The following is a 26,789-nucleotide window of genomic DNA, read 5'->3' on the forward strand; positions in this document are numbered from 1 at the left end:
TAGTATGTATAAAAACAATGGCTGCTGATGGAGGGGAAACAAGGATATTCTCATACCAAAAGAAATGCAAGGGTTAAATTCTCCATTCAACATGCATGTATAGAAACAGATCCCAATCCTGTAATTAAATCCACTAATGCAGATCTTTGTCTCAAAGTGCAGCCCTGTTTGAAATCAGTAAGGTTTCTTGTAGGTGTACAAATCTGCACTAACAAGTCTAATTGTAGGTTCAGTGTCTAAACGTAGTGATAGCCAGTAAGTGTTCCACATGTGCATCAGAACAAAGCAAACATTAAAACATACAATGGTATTCTGTGATAAATTGTACTGCAAATTGTGTTTAGCAATTGCATCAATAGTTTCTATTCAACTTTCAGAATGCAAACTGACAGTTATTTGTTACATATTCTTGATCAAAACCAAAGTAGCAAGGTCATGCCTTTAAAACAATGTTTCCCAAACTTGGGACCCCGCTTGTGCAGGGAAAGCCCCTGGCTGGCCGGGCCGGTTTGTTTACCTGCCGTGTCCGCAGGTTCGGCCGATCACGGCTCCCACCGGCTCCAGGCCAATGGGAGCTGCTGGAAGCGGCAGCCAGTATGTCCCTCGGCCCACGCCGCTTCCAGCAGCTCCCATTGGCCTGGAGCAGCAAACCACAGCCGGTGGGAGCTGCAATCAGCTGAACCTGCGGATGCGGCAGGTAAACAAAGCAAAGAATCCTGTGGCACCTTATAGACTAACAGACGTTTTGCAGCATGAGCTTTCGTGGGTGAATACCCACTTCGTCGGATGCAAGTAGTGGAAATTTCCAGGGGCAGGTATATATATGCAAGCAAGAAGCAAGCTAGAGATAACGAGGTTAATTCAATCAGGGAGGATGAGGCCCTGTTCTAGCAGTTGAGGTGTGAAAACCAAGGGAGGAGAAACTGGTTCTGTAAGCCAGTTGGCAAGCCATTCACAGTCTTTGTTTAATCCTGAGCTGATGGTGTCAAATTTGCAGATGAACTGAAGCTCAGCAGTTTGTCTTTGAAGTCTGGTCCTGAAGTTTTTTTGCTGCAGGATGGCCACCTTAAGATCTGCTATTGTGTGGCCAGGGAGGTTGAAGTGTTCTCCTACAGGTTTTTGTATATTGCCATTCCTAATATCTGATTTGTGTCCATTTATCCTTTTCCTTAGAGACTGTCCAGTTTGGCCGATGTACATAGCAGAGGGGCATTGCTGGCATATGATGGCGTATATTACATTGGTGGACGTGCAGGTGAATGAACCGGTGATGGTGTGGCTGATCTGGTTAGGTCCTGTGATGGTGTTGCTGGTGTAGATATGTGGGCAGAGTTGGCATCGAGGTTTGTTGCATGGATTGGTTCCTGAGCTAGAGTTACTATGGTGCGGTGTGCAGTTATTGGTGAGAATATGCTTCAGGTTGGTAGGTTGTCTGTGGGCGAGGACTGGCCTGCCACCAAAGGCCTGTGAAAGTGTGGGATCATTGTCCAGGATGGGTTGTAGATCCCTGATGATGCGTTGGAGGGGTTTTAGCTGGGGACTGTATGTGATGGCCAGTGGAGTCCTGTTGGTTTCTGTCTTGGGTTTGTCTTGCAGTAGGAGGCTTCTGGGTACACGTCTGGCTCTGTTGATCTGTTTCCTTATTTCCTCATGCGGGTACTGTAGTTTTGAGAATGCTTGGTGGAGATTTTGTAGGTGTTGGTCTCTGTCTGAGGGGTTAGAGCAGATGCGGTTGTACCTCAGTGCTTGGCTGTAGACAATGGATCTTGTGGTGTGCCCAGGATGGAAGCTGGAGGCATGAAGGTAGGCATAGCGGTCGGTAGGTTTTCGGTATAGGGTGGTGGTAATGTGACCATCGCTTATTTGCACCGTGGTGTCTAGGAAGTGGACCTCCCATGTAGATTGGTCCAGGCTGAGGTTGATGGTGGGGTGGAAGCTGTTGAAATCGTGGTGGAATTTTTCCAGAGTCTCCTTCCCATGGGTCCAGATGATGAAGATGTCATCAATGTAGCGTAGGTAGAGAAGGGGCATGAGTGGACAGGAGCTGAGGAAGCGCTGTTCCAGGTCAGCCATAAAAATATTGGCATATTGTGGGGCCATGCGGGTGCTCATAGCGGTGCCACTGATCTGGAGATATATATTGTCATCAAATTTGACATAGTTGTGTGTGAGGATAAAGGTAAACAAAGCAGCCCGGCCTGCCAGGGGCTTTCCCTGCACAAGCAGCATCCCAAGTTTGGAAAACACTGCTTTAAAAAATAAAAAAAGATTTCTTCTGTTTTGGTCCTGGAACATTGGGAGTATATCAATGTTCCATTTAGCATACTTCATCATGCTTTGAAGGAGCAGACATATTGATGATATCTTAATTTATACAAGGCCTTTGGACCAAATTAGAAACTTTTTAGACAAAAGTAAATAACCTAACAATACAGTGTCAGAATCTAGCATTCCTCTGGAAATAGGAGAGCACGTATTCAAGATTTCCTGGTATTGTCTGAGAATTAAAATAGGTTCTTGCTTCCACCCAGGGGATAAAATGTTCCAATTTAATTTTCTTTTCTATGTAATGAAAACTCATTGTAAGGATGTGTCCTCATTTGTTAACACAGAGAGAGGGGGTGGTTGTTTCTGCGATCCCTATCCCAGCATGTATGTCTTGCATAGAGTGGTGGGAATGTTAGCAAGGGCTATCATACCTCAGAGACAACCTTGTCATTGTTGAGTGGGCCCAAAAAACAATTTAATCTACTGCCCCACAAACCTAACCAATTCTGTTCTTCCTGATAACAGTGCTCAGCACAGGGATTTGGGGAGGGTCAACAAAATGATTCCTTAGCATCCTGCAAGATTAAACTGATGCATTTTATATAAAGGGCAGGGATAGGAAGAAGTCTTCAGGTCACAGTGCCTTCAGCTGCAGGAGAATAGAGATGACCTGCTTTTCTTGGTGTTTATGCATCATTTCCAACATATGTAATACACAGTTTTGCAGCGGACAGTTATCTGAGACCTGGGAGTTGCTGGGCTAGTGGAGAGTTTTGTGTGCGTTTGGATGAATTTTACCGCTTGATAGAACATTGCAAACACTAATCGTCACAGCATTTCTATGAAGGAGGCATGTACATTATTCCAATTTTTACAAATGCTAAGATACCAGTGCTGATGAGACGAGTATAAATGCCAACAGAGAAGGAGAGTTTAATCTAGAAAGATGAAGCGACTTGACTGAGCCCAAACAGGGAACTAGTTAGTGTCACAGACAGGGTTAGAATGGTGAAGTTTCTACAGTTCATTACACCAGTCAGTCTCTTAATTTATTGAGCTGCCCCTCTTTGTAGCCAGAGGCCATACTGTGTGCTTAACAGTGGAGCTGTCTCAGTTGCAAGGTACTGTCTGGGGGAGATTGCATTAGTAAATTCTATGCCATCACTAGCAACTTAAGTAGCACCCAGCCTCAGACACACCCTCAGCTCTCAGTAGGTCTGGCATCTTCCCAGAGCTGGGTGAATAATGGGGCAAAATATTGAATAACTTAGTTACAAAATGGTGTGAAATAAGCCAAATAATTTTTTGATGACTGTCATTTGACCAGACCTAGGTCCTCCAAAAAACCAAGGGATTTGAGGGTGTAGGTTTGTGTCCCCATAGACCAGTCATGGGTAATGAATTCCTTGGGTATTTAGGAAAGTCACTGGGAAAGGTTCAACCCTAGTGATGAGTTTATATTCTCAGGGATATTTTCACAAAAGAAAGAGGTGGAAATGTCTACTTAAAAAGTAGACAAGAAAATGAAAGCTGAGATTGTCACCAATGTTCAAGGCTTCAGAATTAGTGAGAAGGGGCACTGCAGGCTTTACAAACCTAAAAGCCAACTCGGCATTGCTGTCCGTCCAGGCTCCTTTGTTTGTAGGGGGCAGTTTAAGGGATACATTTTGTTGCAAAGTTTATGAAGTCCTTTGGTAAACATTTTCAGACTGATTATTTTGAGTCCTGCTTGGACTGAAAAATACAGCCTGTCACTCCAGTGACACCAAAAACCAAATGGAAGGCAGGGCAAATAAAAACCTTAGGACTCTGTGATTTCATTAAAGGTAGTCAGCTGAGATTTGCAAAAGAAGAGGCTGAACGAATCCAAAAGAAATGCTGAGAAAGTAGTAGTCTGATGACTATTGAATTGACAGGTGAACTTCAGGGGAAAATACTTTTGTTACAATCTGGGGACTGTGGTTTGTGGCAGGAAGGAAGGAAGAGGGACAGAAAGAATGGAAGGAAAAAAGGCAGACAACGTGTTCAATATAAAATTTGTGTGCATACTCCAAGCTGCAGAACTGGAAAAAAGAAGAATATGTAGTGGCAGAAAGTATGGCATATGCGGTAAGATACGTGATATCAAGCAAAGGGTACTTCTGACTGGAAACAGTATGTAAATGAGGAAGGTGCCTGACTGAGTTCAACGAGGGTCATGACGAACAGGGATTTTGTTCATTTCAGATATCAGTGACCTGGAATAAGAAATGTTCATTAAGTTGATTCATGGTTTTGTGTGGACAGTTGATATGAAGGAAAAGTGTAGGAACATTCAGAATGTCTTGGATAAACTAGGAGTTTGGGCAGAGACTGGGTTTATGTACTTCACAGTAAATATAAAATAATGAAATTCAGAATTCATGATAAATTCTAAAATGCTAAGCAACAGTTGTCTAAGACAGTGGTTCCCAAACTTGTTCTACCACTTGTGCAGGGTAAGCCCCCTGGCGGGCCAGGCTGGTTAGTTTACCTGCCACGTCCACGGGTTTGGCCGATCGCGGCTCCCAGTGACCATGGTTCGCCGTTCCAGGCCAATGGGGGCTGCTGGAAGCGGTGGCCAGTACGTCTCTCAGCCGCGCCGCTTCCAGCAGCTCCCATTGGCCGGGAGCAGCGAACCGCAGCCAGTGGGAGCCACGATTGGCCGAACCTGCGGACGCGGCAGGTAAACAAACCAGCCCGGCACGCTAGGGGCTTTCCCTGCACAAGTGGCGGAACAAGTTTGGGAACCACTGGTCTAAGAGATACATTTGCATCTGTTTTGTAAACATTTTTACAATCTGCTTGAAATACACTGATTAAAAGAGGTTTAATTTTAATATTCAGGTAGTTCACATGTCTGGAAGCACATTTGATTATAAAATGTCAATTTTCTGGCAATTACAGTTTTGTGCTTGTGTCATTTCAGAAGCATAAGGGCCACTTTATTGCAAGCCCAAAGGACTGATTTATAAACTTTCCATCTGAGTTTAATTCTGGTTTCCAATAGGAGGATTCCCCTGTGGGAGTGGACATGGTGGGGTTTGAATCATGAGTGAAGAGGGTAGAGTCTGAAGACCCTTGTGTGGAGTGTTGGGAGTTAGTATAAAGATACGTGGGAAAGGTCAATTCAATGGACTAAAAGTAGTTTTATGTGCTATCATGACAGAGAGAATGAGTATCAAATTCAGCCTTCCAGTCCTCAGGCCTCGATCATCTGAAAGCCCTTCAGATATATGTTGGGTGCTACTCTAATGCAAATAATCTTTCTCAAACCATGTGACCTGCAAAAGCTGCATTCTTGAGAGACAACAGGCTATTTCCATCTGTTCCTATTAATTTAGAGCCCTATTGAGGGCCAAGACTAAATATTCTTCCTAAATTTCTTTTCCTTTCTTTTCTTTTCTTTCTTTCTTCTCCCACACCATCAGGTGCATAAGTCAGTTTTCGACTTGTGTTGGTCTGTTCTGGCTTCTGAGTGTCATGTTGATGGATTTAGTTCCTTTCTCTGTTCTATGTAACTTTTCTCTAGATCACCCTATCTTTCACTTTGCAGAGGGTGTCCATGTTATCACTTGATGTGAAAGTAGTGTTAGGTGTCATCCTTAAAGTGTGCCCTAAATATGAGCATAGTCTTTGCCTTGTCATATGATGCTTTAAGTTGGTGTGTTCTACTTAGAATTTCTGATACTATAATGAACTTTTTCCAGTGGACTCTGAAAATTGTCCACAGGCATGTATTTTGGAGTACATTGATCATCTGATCAATGGCTGTTGCATGTTTCCATGACTCTGCTCCATGAACAAGGACCAACATGATGCTGGTGTTAAAAATTCGTATTTTTGTATCAGTGCTGAGCATTCTACTTTTCCAAATCTTCTAAAATTTATGAAAAGCGCTTGCTGTTTTTATATTCATTGCTTGGCATCTAGCCTGGTGTCACCATCATGGCACATCTCACTCCCTAGATACATGAAGTGACTTACTTATTCTTGTGTTTCTCCATTTACTTTCATGGTTGATTTTTGGAACATTGATAGCCATATATTTTGTCTTTCCCTTGTTGATAAACAAACCGACTTGTTTTGCTATTTCTACCAAAAACAGGGTCTTTTCTTCCATTAAGCAAGGCGTTGAACTGAGCAAAATATTGTCATCAGCAAAAACAAAGTCATTCAATTGTACTTTGTCATTTGTCCATAAAATACCTCAGTTGCCTTCTGCAGCTACTTTCCTCATGATGCCGTCAAAGACCAGTGCAAACAGCCGTGGGGCATAATACACCCTTGCCTTACTCTAGTTGTCTCTGCAGACCTTTATGTGATGTTATCACCATCTCTGTGCAGTTAGCATTCTCATATATGCCTTTGATTATTTTTGTTACTATTCCATAGTGAGCCATAATGTTCCAGAGGCTGTCTCTGCGTACACTGACAAAAGCCTTAATAGCCTTAAAGCCTAAATGTTTCTCCTAAATTGCAATATACTAGATCAGTGGTTCAGGAGCTAAATTAGCAGTCAACATTACCCCAAAAGAGCCGCAGTAGTGTGAATTCATTGTTTCATTTACTATTTTTATACATACATATATATATTATTCTCACAGCAAAATGACTGCCCCCAAGTATTATTTTATCAACTACAATTAGTTAATAACATAGTGAAAGCATCCTGATTGGTTAATAACTTAGATTGGTTGTTAATCACACCGTGTTTTAATTTCATGTGCTGCAAAGAGCAGCAGAAGACACATTAAAGAGCCGCTTGTGAGCCTCAGTCTGAGTATCACTGTGCTAGATTAGGCTGTGTAGTCCTAACCTAAGAGGAACAGCAGTGAAACAATCTAATAATATCACTCATATCTTTGAGCCATTTAATATCAAGCGTATTGTGACTGACCAGAAATAGAAAGATTCTTGTTAACAGTGTGGCTCCTACCTTATACTTTGTACTAATTCCTAAGACTCATTAACATAAGATGAAATTCTGAAAGAGGGCTACACAATCACCTTTTAGCTCTCATTTGCTGCTTCTTGTGACTGCTTATGTATACCATGCGAAATATCTAATTCAAATGGACAGTAGGAGAATAAAATCACAGTCAAAAATGAAAATTTGTGGCTTTCATTCTCTACAGTTTTATAACAACAATAAAACCATGTGTTTCTGACACAAGAAGCAGTATTTCACATCCTTACACATTTTTTTGGAGACATCATCTTATTGACTAAAATTTAATCTTTGACAATGCATATTTCCAGGAATAAAATAAAATGTCAGCTTTGCAATAATGTTTTCAAAATTGCTATATGGCAGGTGTACTGTTAATGCTGTTGCACTTAACTTCAATATGTTTCAAGTAATATATTGGATATTGACTTCTGTGGAAGGAGAATGAGGCCTTTGGCAATTAACATCTATATCCGGCAGCCACAGAGTTTCATTATCTTCCAATATAGTTTATTTCATGTTAAGACTACCAGAGGGACAATTTTTTTTATTCACAAAAAATGTCAGTTAGCCATATAAATCATGTGAGCTTTTATCAGTGGTCTTTGTTTTAGATTATTTTGGTTTAGCAATTTATAAAGTAGTTTTAATTTATTTTTGCTAGACTGCTTCTTTCTGTCAGGGAGGTTATTCTACCTTTTTTCTGCCTCTTTTCTACCTCCTATAGAGGCCCAGAATCTGCTCTATAAAATAGACATGGGACTTTGGTGGTAGGGTTGCCAGTTTTGGTTTGACATAATCTTGGAGGTTTCTTCATATGACATAATCTTTAATTCCTGGAGACTCCAAGACAATCCTGGAGGGTTGGCAACCCTAACTGGGGCACCTATGTATAGGGCCCTACCAAATTCACAGCCATGAAAAACCATCGTGGGCTGTGAAATCTTTTTTGTGTGTGTTTTTACCCTATACTATACAGATTTTATGGGGGAGACCAGTGTTTCTCAAATTGGGGGTCCTGACCCAAAAGGGAGTTGTGGAGGGTCGCAAAGTTATTTTAGGGGGGTTGTGGAATGGCCACACTTCTGTGCTGCCTTCAGAGCTGGGCAGCCAGAGAGTGGCTGCTGTTGGCCAGGTGCCCAGCTCTGAAGGCAGCGCCTCACCAGCAGCAGTGCAGAAGAAAGGGTGACAATACCATACCATGCCATACTTACTTCTGCGCTGCTGCTGGCGGTGACTGCCATCAGAGCTGGGATCCCGGCAGGGGTGCTGGAACAGTTTGTATAGTGGGGGTGCGGAGAGCCATTGAACCAAACTGTAAACCCTGTATATGATAGCAACCACTTCAAGACAGAGGGTGCTGCAGCACCCCCCCGCACCACTAGTTCCAGCACCTATGGATCCCAGCCAGCAGCCGTCACTCTCCAGCTGCCCAGCTCTGAAGGCAGCGCCGCCGCCAGCAGCAGCGCATAAGTCAGGATAACAGTACTGCAACCCCCCCCCGCGCACGCACATACATGCAATAACCTTGTGACACCCCCCCCCACACACACACACACACACAACTCCTTTTTGGGTCAGGACCCCTACAATTACAACACTGTGAAATTTCAGATTTAAATAGCTGAAATCATGACATTTATTATTTTTAAAATCCTATGTCCGTGAAATTGACCAAAATGGACTGTGAATTTGGTAGGGAAAAATTGTGAGCAAGAGATTATTGTTCTCAGTCTAGGGGTTCTCTTCTAGGTTTGTGTTATAGGTGACCCCTTAAGATTGTGTTTGATATTCTGGTGTGTCTAGGAAAGTAGCATTCATGTACTCCTATATGTAATTTGAACTCTGCTTCACAGTCAGTAAGTGAATGCATCAATTAAATCATTTTATACTCTATAAAACAAAACTAAATTTTGTCCTCTTTGCCTTCCCAAGAACTATTGTCACAACAAATCTACTTATCCTCCCAAATTACTTTAGCAATAGTTAATGACAGTCTCATTAAAGAATGAGCCCTTTCTCTTTGTAATTGAGTATGAGCCACAAGGTGGCTTTTAAGCGGCAACCTACATTGTAGGGGTATACAGGTCTGTGTTGCAGCAGGAGCCCTAGGAGGAATTTTTGCTGGCTCAGGCAAAAATTCACTTGGGCCCTAAGGCAGGGTACATTACAATGGCAGCTCTGCCATCTTTTCAACAGATACAAGATATACTTCCCTCAGCAATGGACCATGTCCACAGACTGGTTTGGAAGGGTTGTGAGGAAGGAGAAGCAGCTTTGTTTGGAAGCTGGAAATACATTTTTCTATAAGTCTTTCATTGTACTTTAAGGTGAAGCAAGGTTTAAATCTAAAGAATCTACACCTCAGATGAGGCCTTTCACTTGGGCTTTATTTCATTCAGATAATTTGATATACATTTCAGTTGTTGATATTTCATAATAAGATGTTATTGTTCTTGCCCAGGAATTTGCTACACCTACAAAAACACAGGACACGTGCATTAGGAAAACAAATCAGCAGATTTATTACACTGTTACCTAAATAGTCTTTTGCAAGAAATGATTAACAGTTACAACTAACAGCCTACTGGTAACTGCCAGTAGGACAGTCATAGTTGTTGCTGTGTTTATCACCTTATTATTTTTAAATTTAGGCATAAAATTTGGCCTGTTTCAAGGGATTCAAACCCTAGATTGAGAGAGCCAGGTCCTCAGCTCGTATAAATCAATGTTCATGTCAGTGGAGTTTTGCTAATATACACCAGCTGAAGATCTGGCCCAGTATGAGAGGGACCACCAAACTGCTTTCAAAAGCAAGCAAAGGAAATAGTTTGGAATACCCTTCTCTCAAGTGGTCTAGAGACAGCAGAAAGTCTTGCTGGCTTCTGGCCTGTGAAAATGTCTAGGCACACCCTGACTAAACAACTATGATAATTGTTTTCAAATCTGAGGGGTGCTTTTCTGCTTAGTAATGACCACATTATCGTGGTTTTGGCATTATGTGATCAACCAAAACTGTCCCATTCCTAGGGATGCAAGCACAGTTTTTGTTCCATAAGACTCCATCACTGACTGAAGTTGCAAGTTTTGCAGGATGCTACTCTCTGAGCTAATTTTGAACTCTTCTGAAACTGGACATCAATCCTTTCCCTCTGTTACAGCCAGGTTTTTGCCAGTCCTGTCTCTTCCCCCCGCCCTATATTTGCTGTAATTGCAGTGGTTTTGCTTTTTCTCTCTGGGAAAACCTGCAAATTGTTTTGCCTCAAATCTCTATCTCATCTATCGGTAAATTTTGAATGCACGCATTCAGGTATCTAAGTGGCCGGGCAGTTTCATAGATTTCATAGAATATCAGGGTCGGAAGGGACCTCAGGAGGTCATCTAGTCCACCCCCCTGCTCAAAGCAGGACCAATCCCCAAATAGATTTTTGCCCCAAATCCTTAAATGGCCCCCTCAAGGATTGAACTCACAACCCTGGATTTAGCAGGCCAATGCCCAAACCACTGAGCTATCTGTGCATTGCTCTTCCCTTGCTTGCCCCCTCCCCGCAAGGGCTATGAACAGAGTGTTGCCTGCAGTTACAAGTCACCACACAACTCTTTCTACTCAAGCACATTTATTCTTAAGAGAAAAGCATTACAGAGAAAACATATTAAAAACAATAAACAAATGTAAACACACACTAAATGTACAAGGAGTCACCCATCAGTCTTTTGAGGCCCTGGAAAACCTTTCTGCAAGGATTAGGGCCCACGATGGACAGAAGGTCCTGTCCTGTCTGTCTGCTGGGTCACAAAGAAGGCTTTGAGCCAGTGTAAATCCAGCCTTTTTATATCAAAAGCTCTTTCTTTATCTGTTAGTCTCTGGACAACCCAGCTTGAACCATTATAGGTAAGTCTCCCCATCTCTCTCTGGATTTGTTTACAACCTAGGTGATTCACCTTAATCACTCCACACTTTTTTTGTTTCCTGGAGCAGCTGTGGTAACCCTCCAGTTGCATACCGTCTCTAGCCCACAATGATACATACACTTATAATATGGTCTCCAAAGATATTGCAATATCTGTCAGTCTTTTCCTACAGCAGCTCATGCAAATACACACAGGGGCAGGCAAGGTTCCCCCAGTAAAGGGTGTGGTGATAACCATGACTCCTCTGCTCTGACTGCTGCATAGGTGCACATTCTAGTTGATCAAATGGCAACTGCAGTAGCGACATCTTTGGCCGTGGGAATGTTCAATCAGCAACCTGACATAGACCCATCGTCCACCATAGAAGCTGGGCTGGGAACAGCAAAGGTGCTTTCAAAGTGTATACTGTGTTTCATCTGCTCTGCAGCCACTTCACTGTCCCCAAAAGTCTACTGCTGCCTCTCTAACATGGTGGGCCTCGTTCTCTCAACAGCCCTTTGCCCTGGAGCTATGTCCTCCCAGGAGGAGTCACTTCTGAAGGGGTAATTGTAGAATTACTTCTTTCTATTCTGTCCCCAAATGCCTTACAGTGAGATTTAAGGAGCTCAATCTCTTTAGTTTATTAAAAAGAAGATTGAGAGGTGACTGGATTACAGTGTTTAAGTACCTTTGTGGGGAGAAAATACCAGGAACTAAAGAGCTTTTTAATCTATTGGAGAAATTCATAACAAGAATCAATATCTGGAAGCTGAAGACAAAGAAATTCAAATACGAAATAAGCAGAAATTTTTAACAGGAAGGCTGATTAACCACTGGAGCTAACTACCAAGGAAAGTTAGCCAAACACAGGGTATTGGTCTCAATACAGGGGTAACTGGGAGAAAAGTAATGGCATGTGATATGCAGGAGGTCAGACACTAGGCCCTGGTCTACACTACGAGTTTAGGTCGAATTTAGCGGTGTTAGATCAATTTAACCCTGCACAACAAAGCCATTTTTGTTGACTTAAAGGGCTCTTAAAATCGATTTCTGTACTCCTTCCCAACAAGGGGATTAGCACTGAAATAGTCCCTGCTGGGTCAAATTTGGGGTAGTGTGGATGTAATTCGATGGTATTGGCCTCCGGGAGCTATCCCAGAGTGCTCCATTGTGACCACTCTGGACAGCACTCTCAACTCAGATGCACTGGCCAGGTAGACAGGAAAAGCCTCGTGAACTTTTGAATTTCATTTCCTGTTTGGCCAGCGTGGTGAGCTGATCAGCACAGGTGACCATGGTTGCTTCCGGTCTTAAACTATCATAATGAATCTGGGAGCTGGTCACCCCAAACTGCTACAGGCCAGGGTCTGATAAGTTGGGCATTGTCAAGTCAACTGCTGGAGTGGTGGTGATGGATGGTTACAAGTCAGTTATTACTGTGGTACATCCTTGGGTAGTGAAGATTGTTGATGACCCTGAAATAATAGCAGGCTTTTAGCAACTGGACTTCCCAAGTTGTGCGTACATGTCCACTATTGTCTGCACTCCCTGTGGGCATATGACTTACACCCCTGCTCTTGCAAAAAGTAGAATTTTAGTGACCGTAAATGATCAAAACTATGCCTTTATGTCTCATTATACATAACTGAACCTCCCCAATATCACTAATCTGCCTCTTAATATCATGCTGCCACATTAGTTCATTACTGGCTAAAAGAAAAAAATGCCACCTATTAAATCACCAGTACTCTGCTACAGAAGCAGGAGTCTTACTTTTCCTTGGGGGTCTTGAATGACTAGTACACAACATGACTGACCAGGCCAAACTTGTGAGATTATTACCGGTATGTTAGGGTTCAGAGGCCCTGATCTCTCTACTAGTTACATGAATTAAACATAGTCCCCGCAATGAAGGGTTAACAATCTATGAAAACAAGCAGCATGTGAAGAAGAGGGAAACAATCAAATATAAAGAATCTTTATATACATACATGTACGTGTGTGTGTGTATACACATACGTGGGTGTGGGTGTGTGTGTATGTATATATATATACACACACACACACATATACGTGTGTGTGTGCAATGCAATTAATATATTACATTTATAAAAATCTACGTTAACAGAGTGTTAGCATTGCAAATGCACCCACTCAGAAGTTAGGAAGTGCCAGATTTCATTTGCTTGTGCAGCTTTAATTCAGCCCCCTTGTGTGTATGCATTATGATACATTCTTTAATTACATTATTATCTTCTCTGTGTGCAAAGAGTTTTTTGACTATATTATTTCTGCATATCTACTACAGCAGATTTTTCAGTATGTGAAAGCATGTGCATCTTCATATGAGATTGAAATGGAGCTGTAAATGGATATTACATATAATACTCCAACAGACAGCCTTGGGTTTTCCTGTGGATATGGATTACATAATATCTAAGTCACCTCTACAAATGTGGATCAAGGTGGCAGTGGCCAGCAATCACCACCATATGTATTGCCTGCTGTTGATGTTGCTGTATCAGTTGGTTTATATGAGATATGTTGATTGTCTTATTTCAGCTTTTATTGATATCACAAAAGCCCACCACAGCTAGTACCAACTTGACACACTTGTCAGCTGGCTCATTGCAGAGACAAAGGAATGGAGAATTCATTTCTCTTTCATCTCTAGAGGTGGTACCTCCTTGTCAGAATGAAGGCCTACTAACAAGATAATGCAGAGAAGCTTGCCCTACTGTTGCCTGTGCAGTACCTGTTTTGGAGACACATATAAGAGTTCAGTCTCAAAGGATGTTAACGTGGCACCTTTTACAGTGCGTACATTTAAAAACAAGTCCAGCACTTGAGATTAAAGTTGTTGTTTGTCATGTTCTTTTTGTTCTAGAAAGCCAAGCACAATAAAACCAGAGATGCTATGTAAGCCTAGTGATTCTAGGTACCTTAGTTTTTGGGTGACAGACTTGAGAAACCTGAATGGAACCTGAGTTCAAAGGATAGGTGCTACGCATTCAGAAAATCAGGCCTTCTCATCGCGCTGCCAATTTGGTCACCTCAAAATGGAGGCATCCAAAATTACCAGTCACTTCTGAAAATCTTGGCTTTTGCCTACTGTGACTGAAATTTCCCCTGGGCAAATCCTAGAAGTGAGGACCATGCTTGGGAGCAAAATGTCTCTGTTTGTTGATTTTGGTACACTTAGTTCCTGATCTACTTATAGTCTCAGCAACTTGGTTGCTCCCTCCTGCCCCCTTTCCAAAAAATCCTGTGTTTTCTCCTTGGACCATTGCTCTGCTTTTCAATCATTCTGCATACACTGTCTACTAAAATAGCTACATTATGTCTGTTAACTGTGAATAATAAATGAGCCTCTTAATCAGATGTGATTACATTTTCTATTTCTGATAACTGTCCAAAGATGTTAATTAAACACAATATCTTTGTATTCTGTGATCTTTGATAGCTTAATATTAGCAGAAAATTCCTTTGAACTAATGGCACCAGATATAACATGAGACAATGTACCCAGAGCTTCAGGGCATCTTTCCAGTTTGAGGTCAAGAACAGAGTAAAAATAAGCCCCATGAAATAAATTTGAGTAGAACCATGCAGTGTTCTCTAGCCCACAGGTATTTCAAATATCTTCTTAGTGACACTTTTAAAGCTGTGAAATATGGTTTGGTTGCCCAGGGAGGGAAGAGGTGTTATGTTTTAAAGAGATGCTACTAAGTCTGTGCCTAAAAATCTTGACCCACCTTAATATGTTTGCTTCATACCTAAACTATTACCTTCAGGATTATTTTGAAAACAGATTTTTCATGTTACTGAGGACCTCAATCTGATCTACTGAAGTTAGCAGCTGACAGTGGCGTTTCTGTGGGAGTTCATAAGTAGATTAGTATTTTGGGGCTGAGGGAGTTGGTAGTTTCCCCCCATTTCCTGGTTGGTTTTTTTTCTAGGAATAAGGTCTTGGAGGAGAAACCAATGATGGCTCATGAGGTAGCACTAGAAGGGATGCACATCATTCTTGAGTGGATAGCTGATGGAAGCTACTTATCCAGGAAATGTCGCTTGGTAGAACTTGTGGCAGAGAAGATCCAAGGATTAGAGATGCAGCTGGAGATGATGAGGAAATTCAGACAGGGATTTGAAGGTATAATGCAGGAGAGGAGGTAGTAGAGACAACACAAGATTTGCGTATATCTGCCAAACAAAAGGACCTGGAGGATGGACTGCTAGAAGAGGAGGGTGATGCATGGATGAATGTGACCATGAGGACAAGATGGAGGAAGAGACCAGATAGTAGTGATGAAATTAAGTTGAGTAACCAGTTTGCTGCACTGGCGAATGCGGAGAAGAAACAGGCAGAAGATGGTGTGTGAAAAAGAAGAAAAGAGAAGCCAGTACCTGCAGAAGAGATGATGGAGATAGCCAGGAACTGGAGCCTGAGTTAAAATGAGGATGATGTTCAGGATGCTGCAAGAGAGAGCATAAAACATGTTTATACCAACACCAGGAAGAGACAGGTCTATGTGAGGGAGGACTCCATACTCATGAATCTACAGGCCTGTCACCAGACCAGATCCAGAGAACAGAAGAGTGTGCTGTCTTCCAGGAGCAAGGATGCAAGATGTGGATGTGAGGCTTAAGAGGATCCTGATGAGACTGGGGGAAAATCCACTGTGCTACATGTTGGGACAAATAATCCTGCTAGATTCCCAGGTGAATGGATCAAGGACAGTTATGCTCAGACAGGTCAGACATTTGAAGAAGTGGAAACTTAGGTGATTTTTCAGCTCAATACTTCTGGTTCCTAGAGAAGGAGAACAAAGGCATGTCAAGATAATGAAAATCAACAGATTTGTCAATGGTTGGGTGCTATGAGGAAGGTTTTAGTATGATTCACCATTGGGAGGCATTCACAGAAAGAACTCTCTTTTTGACTGATGGACTCCACTTAAGTACCTGAGGTATTAATCTTCTGGAATCGAGGCTGGCACGATTGTTAAGAAGGTAGGATATGAGGAGGGAAGGCAGGGAGATACTCATGAAACCTCCATGCCTGGCTTCAATACACAGGAGGAGGAAAATCTATTAAATCAAGATATAATAAGGAATAATGGAACACCACAAGCTAAAAAACTGGGTGAGGTCCAAAAGAAACAACTGAAATACTTGTACATGAATGTAAAGTGTCTGGGCAATAAAATGGAGGAACTGAAACTACTGGTGCAGGAGGTCAAACCAGATATTTTTAGGGATTACAGAAACATGGTGAAATAACATTCTTGACAGGAATATAGGTAATGAATAGTATGTGCTGTTTAGGAGAGGTTACAATAAAGGTAAAGGGGGTGGGGTATCATTGTACATCAAAGATGTACTGTAAAGAAATACAAAGTGATAGTATGGACAAAAGAGTTGAAAGTTGGGTTGAAATCGCTTTGGGGGAAGGATTGTGAAAGAAGTCCTTTTGGGATAGTGTTAGGGGTCTGCTTTAGACCCCCAGACTCAGACTTGGATGTGGATAGTGATCTCTTTAATCTTATTAGAGAAATACTTTTGGGAATTGTGTCATAATGGGAGATTTTAACTTCACAGATATAGATCAGAGAACAAATTATGTTAATACTGGATGTGATAGATGACAGTTTTCTTGATGAAATTGTCACTGAATCAACAAGAGCTATGTAATTTTAGTGAGAACTTCATAGGAAATAGCCTTGGATCAAGTGATCATGAATTTATTCACTTTAAATTAAATGGAAAGATAAGATGCTGGTCATCTATGATTTCTTGATTTCAAAAGGGCAAACTGTGAAATTAAGGGAACTAGTTAGAGAAGTCAACTGGACTGAAGAGTTTAAGGACTTAAATGTAGGGAAGGCTTGGAATGTCTCCAAATCAGATGTATGAAAACGTCTTTAAAATTGCATCCCAAGAAAGGAGAAAAAACATTTAGGAAAAAGCTCCAGACCCAACTGAATAAAGAACCACCTAAAACAAGTTTTTAGGAGTAAGCAGAGAGCCTATAGGGAATAGAAAAAGGGGCTGATCAGCACAGAAAGCTACATATTGGAGGTTAGAAAATGTAGGAATAAAGTGAGAATTTCTAAAGGTTCGGCTGAATTAGCTCTTGCCAAGGAAATTAAAATAAATCATAAGAGGCTTTATAGTTATATATAAAAAAGAGACTAAGGAAGGATGAAGCCAGGCTACTATGGATGGGGAGGAGATGAAGGATAATCTAGGTATGGCCCCAAAATTAAAGAGACCTCAATTTTTCAAGAAGTATAATAAGATGGAGCATGGGCATGAAGGCAATTCATTTGATGAAAATGAGTGCCTGTAAATGGAAATTACCATATCTGATGTGGAAGAAAACTTAGAGCTCAATGCATTTCAACTGGGGGGACCAGATTATTTTCATTCCAGAATATTGAAAGAACTGGCACATGAAATTGCTAGTCCTGTGGCAAGGATTGGCTACAAGCATTGTCTTTGATGTGAGATCTAAGGTGAAAATTGACCTTGATAAGTCACTGGTTCTTTGAGACTATAAGTAACCTAAATATTTTGTGATCTTTGGTGTTAAGTGACCATTTATCAGAGAGTCAAGCTTGCCTGGGTGGCAATATAGGTCGAAATGCCCAAGACTGTCTGTGACTCCATGTTAAGGCTGTATAGTGCCTGAGGAGTTTACCCTTGTTACTTGGTTGGTGAAATCTAAGTATAGAACTCACAACCAGGTTGGGATATGTGCTCTGCTTCTTCACATTCTGCCCTGAGGTTGGTATTCTTCCTCATGAGCCACTCCAGACAGCATGACAGGGCTTGCTTCCAGTTTGCCATATGTTCCTAACACTTATGCTTTGGGGTTTCTGCCAGCCAGGAAGGGATTTTTTTTTCCCCTCAGTGTACTCTGGAAGGGGTTTTTTATGTCCTTCCTTTGAAACATCTGGGATGGGCCACTGCTGAAGAGGGGACATTGGGCAGAGTGGGCTAGGGCTTTGAGGTGGCACTGAGCAGTCTCTCTTTTTGGTGCTTGGCTGGCTTGCTGGCCCACAGTCTTAGGGTCTAGCCGATGGTCATATGCACAGTCGGGAAGGAATTACCCCACTGATCAGATTGGCAGTGACCTTGGGGATTTTTTGCTGACTTCTGCAACACATGAGTGCGGGTCACTTGGATTATCTGGGTATATTTCACTTAATCATTTACCTATTATTGTTCATGCATCAAGCACTGGTGCACCTTGGTCCTTATCGTTCTCTGCCTATGGCACATAATAGTCTAGTCTTCTGTGGTTGTCATACTTCAGTCTAATTTTGATTCTTCGGTTTAGTGTGTGGAGCTGGATGGTGCTGATGGCCTATGATATACTGGAGGTGAGACTAGATGATATTTTCCCTTCTGGCCTTATCTCTCTGACTCTAAATCCGTGGCAGTTTTGCTGTGGGGATGGGACTGAGGCAATAATAAATGAGTCTGGCCCATGTGTTGTGATAACCAATTCATGGTTTGTGTGTACCACTTTAAACACTGAAACCAATGGATGGAAATCAGTACACATGCCATTGCAGTGCAGAAGCGCAGTGCGTTTGTGATGGGCTTCTACCACTTTCCTTAGTCACCCTCAGAATGTCTTACTTTGAGTCCAGTGATAAGTTTCAAGTATTCTGGGTTTTAAAAAAAAAAAATGTCAAGTGACAGGAATTACTGTTTTGCACAAACAAAATATAAAACACATGGAATTCTGCTGAGAAAAACACATCTGTGTCAGTTTTAGGCTTAATAATCTTAACATTGTCCCTATATTTATATATCTAATGCGAGAATTGCTTCATCTGTCACTGAGATTCATCAACCTGAGAGCTGCAACAAGGTGGCTGTTGGTGTAAATCCTGGCTGATTTGTAGGACTTCAGACCAAAAGGCACCATTGTGATCACCTAATCTGACCACCTGCATGACCCAAGCCATAGAATTTCATCCAGTGATTCCCGCAGTGGAGAGAATTATCTTCCCCAGCTATGTAAGCGTTTGCTATCCAGTCCAGTTGAAATACAGCATATATTTTTATCAAGACATACAGTCTCAATTTTGACTTCCAAGTGAAGATGAATTTACTGCTTTCCTTGCTAAGCTGTTCCAGTGGTTCCATTCTGTGTCTAATATGAATTTGTCTAATTTAATTGTCCAGCTGTTGGATCTTGTTTGCCTTTCACTGCTATGTTCAAGGCCACCCTAATGTCAGTTAGCTTCTCTCTGTGTAGACAGTACTTGAGCCTGTTGTTGTTGTTTTTAATTAATGGTATTGCAGTAGATCCTATTGGACCATTCCAGGACAAGGGCCCAATTGCACTAGGCATTGTATGAAGATGTACAATAATAAGGTGGCAGCCCCTGCCCCAGAAAGCTCTCATCACACCGTTCCTTTTCCCCTCTATTTCTCTTACTCACCTGCTGCATCTTGCCATAGTGAACACCCTAAAGCAAGCATACCTGCCAGCCCCTGTAGTGTTTTTTTTGTGTTGAGGGAGGGGGGAAGATCTCCTGCATGCTGAAGCCACTGCTAATACAGGTAGAAGAGACAAGTTTCAAGAGTTGCACCCCTCTGCCATTAGTGAATAATCTGTGCCATATGAAAGTAGAGAATAATCAACAGGCTGCACTGGAGGGGGGATGAAGTCTCCCAAATCCCTTTCCTTGCTTCCAGAAGTGCTCCGGCTACTGTCAGAAATGGCGGGGGGGAATAGCTGAAGATGTTTTGGTGAAGCTGCTTCCCTGCCCAGCTCTCTGCCAGCTGTCCCCCAACTCTGTTAACAGCCCTTAAAACAACTGGCCACATGAGCAGCACCTATGAAAAGACAGCTAATCACCCCACCATCCTCTTGCCAGTAACAAGCATAGGTGGACTAGTATGGGGGAATGAGGCATAGGCAGGTAACAAGTGGGTGGTGTGGGTTAGAGTAGTGTTGGTGGCTGTCACAAGGGACAAGATACGGGAAGTTGTGTTAGTGAGAGAGCCTCTCTCTGGTGGGTTTTATGCCCTGGTGTGCTTCTTTAGTTATTGCTAGCTATGCGGTGGTGTTTAAATCAGAACAGGAGTTTGCCAACACTAATACAAGTTTCCAAAAGCTTTTGTGTTTTTACTGAGGAAGAATATGTTTAACTAGGATATGTTGTAACATTCATTAAAATGCTTGTACAAGGGCCAATGTGTTCTATTGAAATAATGTTTGTTTAAAAAAATACAGATGGTCGCTAATAAGAATGTATAAATGTACTGTAAGACAGGTAGCTTTGTTTTAAAATTATATATATAAAAAATAGTTTTTTGAAAGGTACATGTTTTACTACATGAAGCCTGATTCAATGCCCATTGAAGTCAATGGAAAGACTCCCATTGACTGTCATGGGAGCTGGATCATGACCCTGAAGAATTCCCACACTATTGGCAAAGACAGTGAGAGCTACCCTCTACAGCAGGGGTCAGCAACCTTCAATACGTGGCCCATCAGGATGATCCGCTGGCGGGCCGCGAGAATTTTGTGTATGTTGACTGTCCGCAGGCACACACCCCGCAGCTCCCAGTGGCCGTGGTTCGCTGTTCCCGGCCAATAGGAGCTGCAGTGGGCCATGCCTGCAGATAGTAAATGTAAACAAAATGTCTTGTGGCCCGCCAGCGGATTACCCTGATGGGCCGTGTGCCAAAGGTTACTGACCCCTGCTCTACAGGCTGAATCATAAACAAAGAAACAACAGTCAGCCTCTAAGGATGAGGGGGCATTCGAGTCTCCAGGCTCATTCAGTCTATGACCTTTCTGCTGAGACTGCCAGGTGTCAACTGGTATCAGGTATGGTGATGGCTTTATGAAACAGAAACCTCTGCACTAGAACTGAACTGAGGCTACCAATTCATTTCCTATTCATTAGGTCATTGAAGAGCAATCGTGCAGCATCCACTTTTGAACTGGTCCCCTTGTAGCTTTAGTTATGGATTACTTTAACTAATTCCCCATCCAGATGGTGAGGGTTTTACACCTACTTTAATCTTTGAGAGTTCAGGCCCCAAGATCGAGTAGAGAGGTTATTGATAGAAGAGGGACCCACAGGCTACAACAGAGACTACGTAGTGCTCTTGCTAAAATCATTACTTTTATTAACCAACCAATCAATGCACACACTGCACAATGTGGTAAAGGAGTGAAAGACCAATACAGAATGCATAATATTTGCATTGCTCACACTGTGCCTTGTGGAAAAACCTGAAATGTTAGTCCTCATCCTCACGGCCATTATCGTCACCATATCCTCCTGTTATCTCCCCCATATCAAAGCATGCAGGTTGTGATACAGCTTTTGTAATAATTGGGCTGTTGCCTGCTTTGGTTCATATGTATTTTTGAAGGTTTTGACCTCTTCTTTATTTGAACTTCCACACCCCACTACATTTGTGGTATGCCATTTTTCATAGGCTAACTCATTGGTTCCCCTTACACTCATTAACACTTATGTCACTTTATCGCCATAGTAACAGGCAGTTACCTTAAGGAAGTCTCTAACATTTCACCCTTGCTACCAATAGTCATCTTTAAGTGTCTGCTAATCTCTTGTAGACATTATTATCCAAACTCAGTAGTTAACTTTCAAAACATCAGCATATCACAAACAGAGACACAAACTCAGTGGGACTATTATTAATTTACTTATGCTAATTTGTTCTAAATCCTAATTTTGCTAAACTAAATATTTTACAGGCCTGTAGGCCCTGTAATACAATACTAATAATCCTTATATTCCACCTCTGTATCCTAAATATACCTGATGCCTTTTATCCTTGGCTACAACCTGGAGGTAAGACACTGTTATTTCATTACAAATCCTCTAAACTATCTCTAGTCTTCCTTAAGCAGTATGTGTTTAAAATGAATATAATCTCCCTTTAGCACCCCTGAAGCAAAGTCACATAATAAAAACAATGCTGCAGAGTTTGGCTCAAAGGGAGGCATTAGAGATGAAGCTGGTGAATTTCAAATTCATATCTATTCACTTGATGCCAGAGGTCAGGATATTGTACATCCTGTATCTCAGAGCTTTTGGTGCTCCAAACAAGAATCAATTATATTGCCACAAAGAGGACCACAGGTAGTGAGGAAAACCCCTTCTAAAAGTCTCTATCAAACTGACAGTTTTTGAACTTCACATAGAAGACAAGATGGCAATGGAAGCACACGGTGGTGTTGTTTGACTCTCTGTTACTGGGATCTCTAAATCATTCTCTAACTACTGTGTGATCTGGACATGTGCTTATCAAACGCCATATGTTTCCATGACAGTAATGTACAGTTAACCCAATCAATAGTATGCTGATTGGAGTGGATCCTTTCTTTTTTTTGGGGGGGGGGGAGAAAGGGGGAAGCATATGTTCACTAAGATAGAAATATACAAAATTGTTGGTTTTTTCTTTCATTCATTATCTGTCATTGCAGTATCTGCCAGTCAAGCATATGATGTTTCACTGAGGATTAATGACCAAAGGGGGGGTGTTGACCCTGGTGAGAAAAGATCTACTAACACCAGCAAGTGCTCAATTTCCCTGGAAAATTCCCTGTGGTTGAAAGAGTGGTTGTTACTAGAGTGACCACTCTTTAATGTGAAAAATAATCCTTGTAGCTACTTTCTTTGGTAATCTTCCATCATTACTAGGTAATGGAATGTAACTCTGTTGTCAGAGGACTAGCATCTGATGACTGCAAGAGTGAATTTGTCCCAATAAGTTTAAATAGTGTCCTTCCTATGCCAGTAGCCAATCCAAGTTATAATTGTACAGCAGCCAATCCAAATGATAACTGTATTTTTAATAACGGTCTGTCATTAGACCTAACTTTCCTTTATTATCTGTTTAAATCAGCACACTTAGGAATCTCTCCTTCATTTGATACTCCTAAGGGAGTTCTGCACCAAAAAATTAAAAATTCTGCGCCAAAAAAATAAAAATAAAAAAAAAAATCTGTCCACAACATTTCAAAATTCTGCATATTTTATTTTTCAATAAATAAATGTGGAGGCTCCAGCATGGTAGTGGGGAGCACAGGCCACTGGCTGCACGGAGGTGGGAGATCACCCTGCAGCCCTCCTATCCCCTCCCCTCCGGGACATGAACTTGGCGGTGAGCCTGCACCTGACCCTGACACAGCATAAGGGCCAAGCCTGCCTGAGAAACACCACAAGGCCCTGCCCCACCAAGCCAGGTGCACAGAGTCTCTCACACATGCCCAGCCCTGACCCCAGGGGTGGAACAGGCAGGCTCAGCCTGGCAGGATCTTAGTGTGGGGGTGCGGATCCAGGTGTGGGGTGAGAGGGTTCCGTGGGGGGAAATCGGGGTGTGGGTGGCTTAGTGGGGGTCCGGGTGTGGGGGGTATCTGGATGCACAAGGGCTTGGTGGTGGTTTCAGGTGCAGGGGGAATAGGACTCTGCAGGGGGTCCAGGTGAAGGTGGTTGGGAGGGAGGGTCTGGGTGTGGGGGGATGAGGCTTGGCACGGGAATCTGAGAGTGATAGGCTCAGTGGGGAGGTCCGGGTCACGCAGGGGCGGCGAGTTATATGGGCCCGTGGGGCCCAGGCCCCACCAATAATCCAGGAGCTGGGCTCAGCCCCACCAATGTTTGGGCCCCAGGCCGTGTGCTGGGGGTCCCCCCTTTGCAACACCCGGGGCTCTCACCTCACCACAGCGGCTGCAGCAGCTTCCGGGAGGGGCCTCAGGAGCGACTGGACTCCCAGCCCATTGGCTGGGAGCCCCAGCCAATGGGAGCTGCCGGGGGCGGTGCCGGAGCTGCCTGGCCGCGCCTCCACAGCAGGGAGGGGGAGCGAGCCACCGGCAGCGGCTGAGCCCTGGGCAGCCATTGTGAGCAGCAGCCAGACACAGACGGTGAGCTGTGGGGACACACACACACACGCCCCCCCCCCGGGGGGGGGGGTTGGTGGGGACAAACACACACAGCCAGGGGGTTGGGGGACGGACAGACAGACACAGCCTGTGAGCTGTGGGGGCAGCCAGACACACACACACACAGCCGGGGATGGGGGGGGTTGGTGGGGACAAACACACACAGCTTGGGGGTTGTGGGACAGACAGACGGACACAGCCGGGGGAGATGTGGGGACAGACAGATGGAGCCGTGGGTGGGGAAAGGAGCAGCAATGGGCACCCCGGGGCTGGTATAAAATACACAGGATGGGGGGGGGCTTCCTGAGGGGACTATAGCAACACCCCCCGTAGAGCAGACCCAGGTTGCAGCTGGCTCCGCCCATCACAGCCCCCTGCCCCACAGAGACCCACACAACCCTCTGCCCCCTCGAGAGACTCCCAATGACCCCTGCGCCCCTGTCACTCCTCTCCAAAGAGCCCTCCCCTTTGTGCCAGCCCACTCCCCTCCCGCCTCCCCTCTTCCAAAGCTCCCTACAATCTCCCCCTTTGCCTTCCGCCCCCCAGCCCAGCCCATTCCATTGTCTGGGAGGCTCCCAGTCTAGTAGCTAGCAGGGCCCATGGGAGCTGCACCTGAGGCAGGGGCAGCCCCATCCCCAGTGAGGCTATGGTGAGGGGTGGCAGCAGGGGAGGCCATACGTGATGGCAACCTCCCCCCTCGGTACCCACCATAGGGGAGCCAAGTGGGCCTTCTGGACCTGAGAGGGACCCTAGGAGCATGTGCAGTGAACTGCGGGGGAGAGGAGGGGTCCCTCCCCTGGAGCTTGCTGCTGCCAGGGAGGGTGGAGGGGAGTCCTCTTTGGCCCTAGCCCTGGGGCAGCCTGTCTGCACCCCAAGTTCCTTATCCCCAGCCCTGCCCCAGAGTCCTCACCTGACCGGAAAAACGCAACTTAAATTTGGTGGTCAGTTTAGAGTATCATAGAATATCAGGGTTGGAAGGGGCCTCAGGAGGTCATAAGGTCCAACCCCCTGCTCAAAGCAGGACCAATTCCCAACTAAATCATCCCAGCCAGGACTTTGTCAAGCCGGGCCTTATAAACCTCTAAGGAAGGAGATTCCACCACCTCCCTAGGTAACCCATTCCAGTGTTTCACCACCCTCCTAGTGAAAAAGTTTCTCTTAATATCCAACCTAAACCTCCCCCACTGCAACTTGAGATCATTACTCCTTGTTCTGTCCTCTGCTACCACTCAGAACAGTCTAGATCCATCCTCTTTGTAACCCCCTATCAGGTAGTTGAAAGCAGCTATCAAATCCTCCCTTATTCTTCTCTTCTGCAGACTAAACCATCCCAGTTCCCTCCGCCTCTCCTCAGAAGTCATGTGCTCCAGCCCCCTAATCATTTTTGTTGCCCTCCACTGGATTTTCCAATTTTTCCACATCCTTCTTGCAATGTGGGGCCCAAAACTGCACGTAGTACTCTAGATGAGGCCTCACCAATGTTGAATAGAGGAGAATGATCATGTCCCTCGATCTGCTGGCAATGCCCCTACTTATACAGCCCAAAATGATGTTAGCCTTCTTGACAAAGGCCAGAGGAGGGAGTGTTAGTGCCTGTGTGGACTTCTGAGAAGTGCATGGGGTGGAAGGAGATGCTGGGATGCTCTGGAACCACTCCTTGAAGCCAGTCAGGACTCTGGGGGAGCCTCCTCTCTGAGCAGACTGTCTCCAGGGCAAGAAGCTTACACCTTCCTGGGTCTGACCTCAGAGCATTCAGCATGCCCTTCCACACCATGCACTTTCCGCAGTGAGTCCGCCCAGGCGGGGTCCTGGGGCAGCCAGAGGTCCCTGCACCCCAACTCGGCAGTCAGATGTGACTCTCAGCCAGACTGTAAAACAGAAGGTTTATTAGATGATGGGAACACAGTTTAAACAGAGCTTGTTGGTACAGAAAAGAGAACCCCTCGGTCAGGTCCATCTTGCGGGGTGGGGAGCCCAGAACCAAGTTCTGAGTCTCTCCCCATTTCCCCAGCCAGCTCCAAACTGACACTCCCTCCTCTGGCCTCTGTCTCTCTTCCGGACAAGGAGGCCATCTGATCTCTTTGTCCCCAACACCTTCAGTTGGCATCTTGCAGGGGAAACTGAGGCACCCACACAGTATTCAGAGAAAATATTAAGAACATTCCCACTTCATCACAACAGGTACAACAAAATATAATACTATATATTGAAGTAGGCAAGTGCTGCTTCTGACTTTCCACTTTTAATTGACCCTTGTAATCTTGTGGCGCTGACGCGTTGTAGCTTCATTTTATATCGGCTTACAGGGCGGGAGCGGGGGGGGCACCACCATTTTGGGCCCCACCAAAAATTATACAAACCTGCCACCTATGTGACCGGGTGCTGGAGAAGTGGGGTTTGGTGGGGTGGGAGTCTGGGTGCATCTGGTTGGGGCTCAGTGGGATGGGGGTCTGGATGCAGGGGATTCATTGGGGTGGTGCAGGGGGGTGGGCTTGTTGGGGTGGGGGTTCGAGTGCAGCAAACTTAGCAGGGGATGGTCTGGATGCAGGGGGGTCTGGGTGTAGGGGTACTCCAGATGCAGAGGATGAGGCTTGGTAGTGGGGGTGGGTTTCTAGGTGCAAGGGCCTCAGTGGGAAAGTTCTGGGTGCTGGGGAAGTGAGGCTTGGCGTGGGGGGTCTGGTTATGGGGGAGTCCAGGTGGACAGGGAGCAGC

General features: G+C 44.0%; 1 protein-coding gene across 7 annotated transcripts in view; it reads left to right on the forward strand.

The window, feature by feature from the left end:
- The window catches only part of CYYR1 (cysteine and tyrosine rich 1), a 197,097-nt gene that overhangs the window by 120,119 nt on the left and 50,189 nt on the right, over positions 1-26,789 (forward strand). The gene's annotated exons all lie outside the window — the stretch shown is intronic.

The sequence above is a fragment of the Mauremys reevesii genome, linkage group 1 (assembly GCF_016161935.1).
Source record: "Mauremys reevesii isolate NIE-2019 linkage group 1, ASM1616193v1, whole genome shotgun sequence".
Lineage (NCBI taxonomy): Eukaryota > Metazoa > Chordata > Testudines > Geoemydidae > Mauremys > Mauremys reevesii.